Here is an 11,787-nt window from a genome sequence, read left to right as displayed (position 1 = left end):
ACTCGCAAATATTTTTTTAGAAATTTAACGAAAAAGAACAAAAATGCCCCTGAACTTTTAGAAAAGGTATAAAAATACCCTTTGTTCATCTATTTTATTAAAACTACCCCTCAATTCAACTTTTTGGCTCATTTATTCCCTTTGACTAACGGACAACACTAGTTTTTTTTAAAAAAAATATTTAAATTACACATGACATTTTGTTACTGAAAAATTAATTTTTTTTAAAAAGAAATCTGAAAAATCGTTATTTGTAGAATAAGGAAAAATAATTTTTCAAAACCCGTTTTTTTTAAAAACAAATGTAGTAAGCCTTTTATATATATATATATATTAAAAAAAAACAGAATTGGATTTTCATTAAAACATGTGGAATTTTTTTAAATTTGGAAAACTTTTTTTTTAACGGGTGGAAACCCCATTTTTTTTTAGAAAATTCAATTTTTAAATTTGAAAAACTGATTGTTTTTTTAAGTACAATGTCCAAAACTAATACCCCATAATTTTCTTCTAGATTTAAAAAAAGACAGTTTTCTGGTTTTTTTTTTTTTAAAACACAGTTTTTCCATTAAAAAATTTAATTTTTTCAGATTTTTATAAAAATCCAGTTTTTCAGATTTTGAAAAAAAAAATTAGTGTTGTCCGTTAGTCTAAGGATATAAATCAGCCAAAAAGTTGAATTGAGGGGTAGTTTTAGCAAAATAGATGAATAAATGGTAGTTTTATATCTTTTCTAAAAGTTCAGGGGCATTTTTGCCCTTTTCCGTTATATTTTAAAAAAGATATTTGGGAGTTTGAAAAGTTTAATTCATTTACGCAAAACATAATGTACTATTAGTCTTACGTAAAAGAATACGTATGATTTTAGATTCAAACCAAAGATAATGTCTATTTTGGTCGTTTAAATAAAAATCTTCACTGCTTCAGTTACAATGGCGCTAAAATCAGAGAATACATCAACAACCAACAGTAACAAAAAGGAAACAAATTCAACCCAGTAACCCATATGAAATAAAAACTTCAATTACAGTTGCATTCAAGGAAGAGAAGAAATCACCATGGGAGAAAGGTGCGAGAAAGATCTGAAGGTACGTACAAAGCTTCATCTTTGGTTGATCTTAGCCTTCATGTATCTCTGTATTACATTATTTTTGATATTTTCCAAGCAGGCGTTATATTGGTTTTCCTATCTTTCTGCGAAAGTCGTCAGAGCAACAGTTTATTCGACTATGGGATTTCACTGTAACTTTTTCCTTCTGTTCATTTTTCTTTCTTTCTACTTGGCCCCACCGTCGGGGCATAAGCGCCCTCTTGCTACCCATATGCGAGGTGCCGTCTTAGCCTTCCCTGACCAGGATCGCTACCACACCTGTAGAGTTCGTGATCGGCCTCCTCAACTGTGTATCAATTGAAAGGTAGGGCGGCACAGCCCCCAACCAAGGGAGTGGTTACGTCCAGTATGTCTCCCCTTATTCCCGACATGCTATGGTACCCCGGAGTGGGCAGGAGCAGGTCGAGTCCGTATCGCCGCGTCGCTTTCACATTGTTTGTCCTAATAGTGGAATTTATGACTGACGTTAAGAAACAATGGCGAAAAAAGAAGAAAACTGAGAATAACATCTGCAATTTGAACTTCACAAATGTATCTTCATATCTGTATTATTGATTTTCCTTGATTTGGGTTGGTTGGTAGCAATAAAGTTTGGATCTTTTGGTTATTTTGTCGTTTCTTATGTGAGATTTGTTTAATTTTGAATGTGTTCACTTAATAAGTTTTTCATCTAATATATTATGCGGTTTGTTTGCCATTTTTTGTATGGCTTGCTCGATAAGTTAGCACCGTAACTTTAAAGTATTATTTGGGTTCCATTAAAAGCGTTTGTAGGGGAAAGCTGAACATTCAAAGTTCTATTCGATCACTTCTTGAACAATATCAGAGAAGAAGTTTATCATCCTTGACTATTAATGATTCTTGTCATTTCAATTAGTAAGAAACAGAAATAGGTTGTTAGAAATTGGTAGAAGAACAAAGGAGAAGAGGCTTTCGTTGGAGCCAGAATGAATTTGTCCGCTACGTCTGCTTTTATTCAGTTCTCATTTGCTAAAATTTGACCTCTTTCTACGATTTACTATCAAAAGTCTTTGTCTGCTTGCTACCTACTCTGATTTTATATAGTTTTCATTGTACAATTCTGTCAAAACTGTGTTAGTCTTTACCATATTTATTAATCCTTATCTACTTACTAATATTTCTGCAGTTTTCATGTTACAGTCTTGGATGGAAACAAGTTAACAAATGAAAGTGTCATCAATCATTGAACAGGTAGTTATATAGATGTAGTATTAACAGTAATTGTCTTATAAAATATGTTACTCTGAATGATTTCTTTACCACAGAATATAATTGTGTTGCCTCACTTAAAAACTCTACCTTAGATTGTAGAGTAATACGCTCTCTCAACCATTTGATTCACCCCACTTGTTCTCCAACGAATAATATAGCTTATTCCAAATGTAATTAGCAACTAATTTTTAACTTACTTTTGATCTTTAGTATGGGAAATATCTATAGGAATGCCAGTGAATGGCTTCCTATAGTATAGAAATATTCGCGTTAGATATCCAAGAGGTATTGGAAGAGCTGGAAAATATATTTATGGGCATGTATTGGCCTAAATGGCTTTGTAACTAAATTAGTAATACCAGTTAGCTGGTGAATATTTATGCCCTTGGTACTATGTTTCATAGCAATTCCTGTCCTTTGAATGCTGACTTTGCCAGAATGCGCTATGATTTTGTTTTGAATTTTCCTTCTATTGTAGGTCATCAATTGAAGGCTGTAAGAGCTGCGAGGAACAAGTTGCTGCTAAAGATTTTAGCCCCCAAAAGAACTGTTTTGGTAATGGACTCCCTGTCTTCCTCTTCTTTCTCCTGTGTATCTTTTTTCCAGATATAAAAGCACATGTCATGTAAACGGATCCTTGGCCATGTTTTTGTTCTTCACTTCTTTTGTTCGTTTTGAGCTTCAATTTCCTATTTTGTCAACCCGATTTTACACCAGGTTATTTATTTTACCTACTCAAATCTGCTGCTTCTTTCTCTAAAAACATAGAGGTAAGAATCAAAATAACTACTTTTTTGGATAATACATGTCTACGACGTCAAAGGCTTCAATATCAGTTGTCATCAAAGAGCTACTATAATTTTTTGTCTTGACAGTACAATATAGGCGAATTTGATAGACATCTGGAGAATTTATTATTTGGTGCTTAGCTGTATATATTCCCTTTCGTTGAAAAATTATACGAAGCAAGTAGGGTAATGGATATTGCGACTTTATTTTAATTGTAACCCAGAAATTACTTGGAAATGGGTTGAGTTAAAGGTCTTCAGTAGGATTGAGTTTATTCTTTTTTTACTGTGATTACCATCAATTTACTGATGGCGAACAGGTGGATGCCGATAGTAAAGGTAGATGGTATTCAGCATTGACTTCGTGAAGATGCAATGTCACTGAATCTAACAAGCCATTTAGATCAAGAAATGAGCAGTATTTGGCTGACTCACCATCTGAGAAGTATGAGTATCAAGCAGAGGTAAAATGCACCATCAAAAAGTCGGGACAATGGATAAAAGCTGAAAAAGTGTACTGAATCTTTGGAAATCTGAAAATTTTAGTTTCTTTACATGCAGTTCAGTCGTCTCATGGGCCTCATTGTTAACAGTTTGTACAACAATAAGGAGGTTCTCTTAGGGAGCTTATCAGGCAAGTATTAGCTAACTTTATCCTTAATGTTCGTATGCCCTGCACTTTTACATTCCATCAGTGACTACCTTTGCAAAAGGAAAAAGATGAAAACAAACTCTTGCCATATGATTGAGAGGAGACGGGGAACAAGGGACATCTTTGCTGTCTTGGTCACTTAATCTCTTACTCTTTGATACAACTTAAGTCATCCTTTTATTTTCTGTTTCCTTTTTACAGGTTTAGGCCGAATGATCGGTATAGTCATTTCGACTCTTTGAAATTTCTTCGATTTCGCCGGTTTGTCAGATTTGTGTTGATATCTTTACGGTTTTTTCTTCTTTAGTCACTTTGTGCTTAGTGTACATACAAGGAAAAATAGATACTTGGTAAAATTGTGTCCAAGCCCCTTTGACAGTGAGAAGTTCACAATGACTTTAGTTTCGGAGACTCAAAGATTAAAGAGATAATATACATAAGGAGAAAAATGGAAAGTCAATTATGTTCTCTCTTTTATTTGAGTATGTATAATTATATGATCTGGACATTAGATGACATGGCACGATTCAGATGGCTAATTAATCCACATATGAAACGTCTGCAGACACGCGCCTCATGTTTCCCCAAGCCGGTGTGAGAAGTGTCATATTGTGGACCACTTGGTCCTATTACAAGTGTTTAACGGGTAGAAGGCTTATTTGAGGCGTCTAAATGAAAAGTCGTGCCAACTTTAAATGTTTCCTGTGTACCAAGTCTTCTTTAATAGGTGATCATAATTTGTGAATTTAATGTGATCTTTAACTATGTCAGTCCTTCTAGCGCCAACTGAGGTAAATTGCTTAGGTGACATTTGTTTTAGAATTTGCAAAAACTGACTTTGCAAACTTAGTGGTCGAGTTTTTTGATAAATGTTTGTTTGATCTGTTTTTCCCTCGGGAAAAAATATTTTTGTATTATTTTCAATTTTTGATATCTTTCACAAACTCAAAAAATAGTCATTAGTTGCGATTCATGTGTAGGTTATCAAAAAAAATTACGTATATGTGTACTTTCATGTAGTTCCTCTCAATGAAGTTAGCTGATTTGAATCCAAGAATGGACTTCAACGTGGATGTTTTGTCTCCAAGGATGCAAGTCAGTCAAACATATGATATTATTGATGAGCTTTTGGCTTCTTGGATATGATTGTTCATGAATTTTGTGAGGACTTCGAATGAGGATCATTGCACATATTAACAGAAGTAGCTGAGTTTGGATTTTGAAGTTATGAAGCTGGTATGGAGAAAATCTTAGTCCCCCTTAATCTGTTGAGAATATCAAAAGTCAGGTTGTACTAAAGAAATTATTACAAACCTTTTTCCTATATCAACTTTAAACAGCCATTTTTGAATTTTTTTTTTTTTTTTTTGTTTTTTACACCACCCCAGCCCCACACTTGCCCCCCCCCCGGCCCAAAATTAATTTTGTTTTGAAAAAAAAAAAGTTTTGACTTTTTTTTTTTTTTGGTTTTTTGCGCCACCCTACCCCCACGCCCCCCCCCTCCCAAAAAAAAAATTTTAATTTTGTTTTGAAAAAAAAGTTTTCAATTTTTTTTTTTTTGGGTTTTTTGCACCACCCCACCCACCCCTGCCTCACCCCCACCCCTCCTCTCCCCCAAAAATTAATTTTGTTTTGAAAAAAAAGTTTTGAATTTATTTTTTCTTTTGGTTTTTTGTGCCACCCCCACCCCCTTTTCCGACACCCCACCACCCCCTCCAAAAAAAATTGAGGGTGGGCGTGGGGGTGGGTGGTTGTGGAGGTTGGTGTGGTATGGGTCCACACAGGGTGGGGAGGGGGACATGTGGTGGTTTAGAAAATCCAGAAAAACATTAAATACTTCAAAAAAAAAATTGGGGGTGGGCATAGAGTTGGGGGTAGGGGTGGAGTTGTGGAGCTTGAGTGGGTATTTTCCTGAAAATGTTTTCTACTAACCAGACGAACATGAGAAAATAAGTAATTAAGAAATTCACTTCTTTTCCGCTACCCAAACGAACATGAGAACATAAGTAGAAATTTACTTATTTTCTAAGAATACATTTTCCTTGGAAAACATTTTCCTTCATACCGAACACAGGCTTAACCCAAGTAGCGTTAATCATTGTAAAGTGTGACACGTGGAGTCTCTAAAGACATGTGGAATCGACGTGTCCATTCCCAGTGAAATGGGGAAAATAATTTTGTACAATATTGAAGGCTTTTTTACAATTTACTAATGCTGTGTTGGTCCCACTCAACTCCTGCCAACTTATGGGTCAAGTAATCAAGTTTTACATTTAAAAATTTTAAATCATGATTTGAAATTTCAAATCATGTCTTTTTAGATGATTTGAATTTCATCTCATGATATGAAACCATGAGATAAAATCACATGTCCAAACACTGATTTCACTTTATGACATAAAATCGCATGTCCAAATGCCTACTTAAACTTGAAAGAACACAGGAAAAAAATGGAATAAGTATAGTACTGTACTAGGAGTGTTAATGGTACGGTTCGGGCGGGTATTTTATAAGTTTTATACCATATCAATTTTTTGGTTATTTTATTTTGTATAACCAAAATAAGAATTTTTGAAACCGTCCAATCATCTCGATTTTTCTTCGGTATCGGTACGGTTCGGTTAATTTTTGGTATGTTATAAAATAAAAATAAGAAGCGTCATATAAAACTCACAAGTAGAAGTTGTACACGATATCAAGCATACTTGTATAAGACTTTGGCAAAAACTTTCTAGATATATATTGTTTAAAAGGTGAAGAATCAAGAAAACATGAATCACTACAAGAATATAGATTCATCCCACTAATATTAAATAAAGACAAAAAATTTAGATCACACGAGCGAGACGCAAGATTGAGTCTAATAAAATTCAGTATCCAATAAAAGAATTTAAATTATACGAGAGGATAGTTATCTAATATCTTGTAGCTTGCTACTCAACATCACTGGAATACCTTGTAACTTACTGGTTACGACTTGAGGTGCTAGAACTAATTTAGTTTCAATAGGGGTAACACAACATGTTTTGAAGTTGGGATTTTAGTGTTAATTATTTGTTGCCAACTTGTAGTCACCACAGTTACAAGGCGAAAAATTTATTGTCTTATGAATTTAAACTTAATATATAAAATATAGTTTACACATAAATGTATTCGGTACGGTTCGGTTCCAGCGGTTAAGTCGGTTTTTACAAAATCATTGACACCCCTAGTACTGTGGGTCCCATATCTCTCATATGGCATTGATTGATTTCCTAGCACGTGACCTTGAGCACATCACCTTTTTAGAAACTTGGAAAGCACTCAAACTTGTCCTTATTTACTAACATGTTACTTCCTCCGGATAAAAAAAGAGTCCTTAGTAAAATGTTACACCCACTTTAAAACTACTCCTCTAAGAAAAAATATGTAAATTGATTAAACTACCCTTAATTAAATAAGCATTGGGATTTGATTACATAATACTTAATAGGGGCAAATCTAAAAAGATAAGTTTAATTGTTTCTGATTTAATAAGTGGACATTTTTTTTTACCCAAGAAAAAAAAGCTAAGTTGTCACGCCTTTGAACCATGGCACAGGCGTAACACGGCACTCGGGCCTTGCTTGCATGTGTCCGAAGCGAACCTCATGGCTTGCTTGTCAACATGGGCATCAAACAACATATCTATGCGACGCAATTTAAATAAATCATGAAAATATAATTTGCGGAATAAAGTCTTGAAACCATCTCATAGCATGAAATATTATGAAGACATAATAGTACTCAGCAGCAATCATGAATGCGCCGACTACGGAAACTAACATCAAATCTATGAAACCTCTAAAACATGTACGAATACTAACTACCCGGACATGGCCTGGACTACCATAACGTATACTAAATATAAAGACTCCATGTTGAACCCGGGAGGAGTGGGGCTCACGCGATAAGCTGATGCGAGGTGATCTCTTGCGCGGCGTATGCTCACGAAAGTCGGTATCTGCACCGTGAAGTGCGAGTCCCGGCAAAGGGGACGTTAGTACATGGTGAATAGTACTAGTATGTAAAACTGCGAGATGAAGAGCATGGCATACATAGGTATAGAACATGAACGGAAGCGAATGTAACTTGAACATGAGCATGAAACGTGAGTAAAGTACGAAAACGATAATTCAATGAAAATACATGAATATAAAACTTCTTGTAACGTGGGGAATGCTATAGTGTAACCGACAACATGATGCGGTACTTGCGCCCTACCGGAGAACACTCGCACCTTGCCCGGGGGATATGAGATTTAAGTAATAATAGCATGTAAGGATCAAAGCGCATAATGAAGGTGTTGCCTACTTGCGACAACCACTTATCCTACGGTGGCAACGTAGTTTCAGGCTATCTGAGCCTTCTCGGTTAACTAAGCAATCCCAAAAACATGAACATGATATAGTTGGCTAAGAAGCCCATGAATTTCGTGAAATAACTTGTAAATAACTTGTAATCATGATTTCACGAAATGACTTGTAATATGGTTTCATGAGATAACTTGTCATAATCTTGCAAACATGTTCTTGATTCGTGAGTAGAAACAATAGTTCATAAATATATAGATATATAATTTGACTTGAAAACATCTTGTAACTTGCTACATAAAATCATAAAATTTCATATAACATAATGCGAACACATGAGGAAGAATTCATGATTCATGGATTAAGCTAGGGTTCCTAATAACCGTAATGGAAGATTAGGAATACAATAACGAATATAGATACAAAGTTCATGTGTATAAATACATAAATACGGGCTACCAATATGTTGGTTTTAATGCCACTAGGGTTTGAACTTCATGGATATCGAAACGGAGCATGGGGAAGAACGTAGAGATTCCCGCATGTGGATGGAAGTTCTACATACCTTAATTGCTTCAACACTTGAATTAGAGACTGAGTTTAAGTATTCCCCCAATTCTTGATTCTTGAATCTTGAACGAGTTTAGTTAGGGTTTACCAAAAATGTTGGGTGGAGGAGATACCAAAAGTAAGAAATCCCTAGGAGATGTTTAATCAACACTTGCATGTGCTCCTGACAAGGAATACCAATGATTTAAGCTCTTTGAATAATGAGTCCCGGACCTAGAAAACCTATTTATAGGGTGTCCAACGAGGAAAACTTTCGGACACAAATACCCCGTGCACCGTATGTGCGATTCGCACATGGTGTCGCATGTCGCATGTTACACCGAAAATGCATTCATTCTTTGGTACCTCTCTGTCACGATGACATATGCGACTCGCGTGCAACATGCGACCACGTGGTGTCGCGTGTGGTGCGCGGTTACACTTCCTGGCACCTGCGCGCCGGATGCGACGCGACTCGACTCGCGTGTTGCACCGGAGTCTAGGCTCGTATTTTCTTTTGGTTTCTTTTGGTCTGCATACCTTCACGTCATTCTTTGGTCATTCCCTCTGATGGGTCGTAGTCGAGACATGGGCGGATGCGTGGCTTGATACACGGATGTGAAGAAACATAACATGAGACTTATGAGACATGACATGATGTGATTACATGAAAACGTGAACACCCTTGCCATGCGAATCTTGTCATGCGCGTGGATGTCCCGGCGTGGGGATGCCTTACTGTACACTTGCCTTTACATTCCCAGGGAATCGTCTTTCTTTTGGTTTCTTTGGTCTAGGATGCGACACCGAGTTAATGGTACGGGGTGTTACAATATCTCCCCCCTCTCTTGCAATCGGCAGATGCGACACCGCTGATGCTTATATACGTCCGGGCCGAGTCTGGGCTCATGTTTTCTTTTGGTTTCTTTTGGTCTAGGATCATGCTCGAAGGTCAAGGTTAATGGTACGGGGTGTTCTGATATCTCCCCTTGGGATCATTCGTCCTCGAATGATGGGTCATGGTCAAGGACATGGCTGGGCATGGCTTGAATACACGGATGTGAAGAAACATAACATGAAACATGAGACATGACATGATGTGATTACATGAAAACGTGAATACTGAGGAATGAGACATGAAACATAAGCGTCGGGTACATGACATGAGCGTGAAACATGAGACATGATATGACATGGGCTATGGAAAGTTACCTTGAAGGTTATCGCTTGTTGATCAAACAAGAATGGGTACTTATTTCATACCCTCCTCGGCTTCCCGTATAACTTCCTCAACCTTCGACTCCTCCACGGGACTTTCAACGAGGCTGTTCTTTGGTTCTCGACTTGCGAATCGACGATCGAAATGGCTACGGGGAATCTCCTCGTAAGTCAAACCATCCTTAAATCGATATGGTATCAGCGGAACAACTAACGACGGGTCCCCACACACTTCCTTAACATGGACACATGGAATACGGGATGTACGGCAATCAAATCTTGTGGCAACTCCAATTCGCCGCTACTAGACCAACCGCCGCGGTGCGCAGGGTCCGATATATGCGGGACCGAGTTTGCCTTTCTTTGCCAAATCTCATAACACCCTTCATGGGTGAGACTTTGGAACACCCAATCATCAGCGAAAATTCTAAGTCCGCCGCCTCACATACGTGTAAGACTTACCGCGACTCGGCGGGTTTTCAAACGCTGCGAATTAACTTTCTCCATAGCGATAAACCAAATCTGGTCCTAGCAACTACTGCTTCACCAACTTCGAACCAACCAATTGGTGATCTACACCTTCGCCCATACGAGCTTCAAACGGTGCCATCCCAATACTAGCATGATAGGCTACATTATTATACGAAAACTCGATGAGAGGCGGTGATCATCCCATTACCTTTGAAATCCAAGACGCGTGCCCTCGATGCGTGGCCTCGGTACGAATAGTACGCTCTGCCGCCCATACGTTGCGGATGAAAAGGCGTGCTAAGGTTCACCTTGGTACCCAATCCTTTTGCGAAAGGATTTCAGTGTTAAACCGAGCACCACGATCCGAAATGATGGACAACGGTGTCCCGTGCAATCGACAATCTCCTTAACATACGGCTTGGCATAATCTTACTGCTGAATGCGTGGTCTTGGTAAAAAAAGTGTCTTTGACTTAGTAAGCATCAACGATCACCCAAATAGAGTCGTGTCTCTAGGCCCAACGAGGTAAACGACACGAAGTCCATATTGATCATTTCCCGTTTCCGGACCGGAATATCGATAATGCGAGCCAAGCCGCAGGCCTCTGGTGTTCAGCTTTCACTTGCTGACAATTCGGACACTTAGCTACAAAGTCTGCTACATTCTTCTTCATATCATTCCACCAATAAATCTCCTTAAGATCATGATACATCTTAGTAGAACCTGGGTGAATGGAATACCTGGAATTGTGAGCTTCTGACATGATTCTCTCTCTGAGCCCATCTACATACGGAACACACAATCTACCTCGGTACCTCGGGGTACCATCATCTCCCCCCTTGTTCAAAAGCCGTCGTCTTGTGCTTGTGAATCCCACTTCTTTCGGTGCCGGCAAGTAGGGATCATTAAAAAAGCTGTTTCTCTCTTGACTTGACAACTAAAGAGGAAAGAGCTCTGTCGAACAACCACACCACCATCCTCGGAGTCCAAAAGTCGAACTCCAAGATTGGCTAAACGATGAACTTCCTTTGTCATAACTCTCTTATCTACGTCCACGTGGGCTATACTTCCCATGGGCAACGCCGACTAAGCATCGTCGACTACAACGTTGCTTTCCGGATGGTAAAGAATATTCACGTCGTAGTCCTTAAGCAATTCGAGCCATCTCCTGCCTAAGATTCACTCCCTTTGCTTGAAGATATCTTGCGAGGCTTTTATGATCTCGGAAAATATCAACATGCACTCCGTACAAATAATGACGCCATATCTTAAGTGCAAAAACAACGGCCGCCCAACTCTAGGTCATGAGTCGGATAATTAACCGTGAACCTTGAGTTGACGAGATGCATAAGCTACAACCTTACCGTGTTGCATTAAAACACATCCGAGACCAACTCACGAAGCATCACGGATAAACCACGAACCCTTCGGTTC

At 38.0% G+C, this 11,787-nt stretch overlaps 1 long non-coding RNA gene across 2 annotated transcripts; it reads left to right on the top strand.

Annotated features, from left to right (window-relative positions):
* The first annotated feature begins 906 nt into the window (after nucleotides 1-906).
* LOC132043580 (uncharacterized) lies at nucleotides 907-4,402 on the top strand. 2 transcript variants are annotated; one of them, XR_009411878.1, is made up of 6 exons: nucleotides 907-1,088; nucleotides 1,170-1,242; nucleotides 2,259-2,323; nucleotides 2,823-2,899; nucleotides 3,453-3,596; nucleotides 3,694-4,402. It is a non-coding gene; the product is annotated as an uncharacterized LOC132043580 (long non-coding RNA). The 2 variants fall into 2 exon arrangements; XR_009411877.1 differs by lacking the exon at nucleotides 1,170-1,242.
* The last annotated feature ends 7,385 nt before the right edge of the window (nucleotides 4,403-11,787 follow it).

This window comes from Lycium ferocissimum, unplaced genomic scaffold, assembly GCF_029784015.1.
Source record: "Lycium ferocissimum isolate CSIRO_LF1 unplaced genomic scaffold, AGI_CSIRO_Lferr_CH_V1 ctg2593, whole genome shotgun sequence".
Classification (NCBI taxonomy): domain Eukaryota; kingdom Viridiplantae; phylum Streptophyta; class Magnoliopsida; order Solanales; family Solanaceae; genus Lycium; species Lycium ferocissimum.
This window is presented reverse-complemented; position numbering and strand designations above follow the sequence as displayed.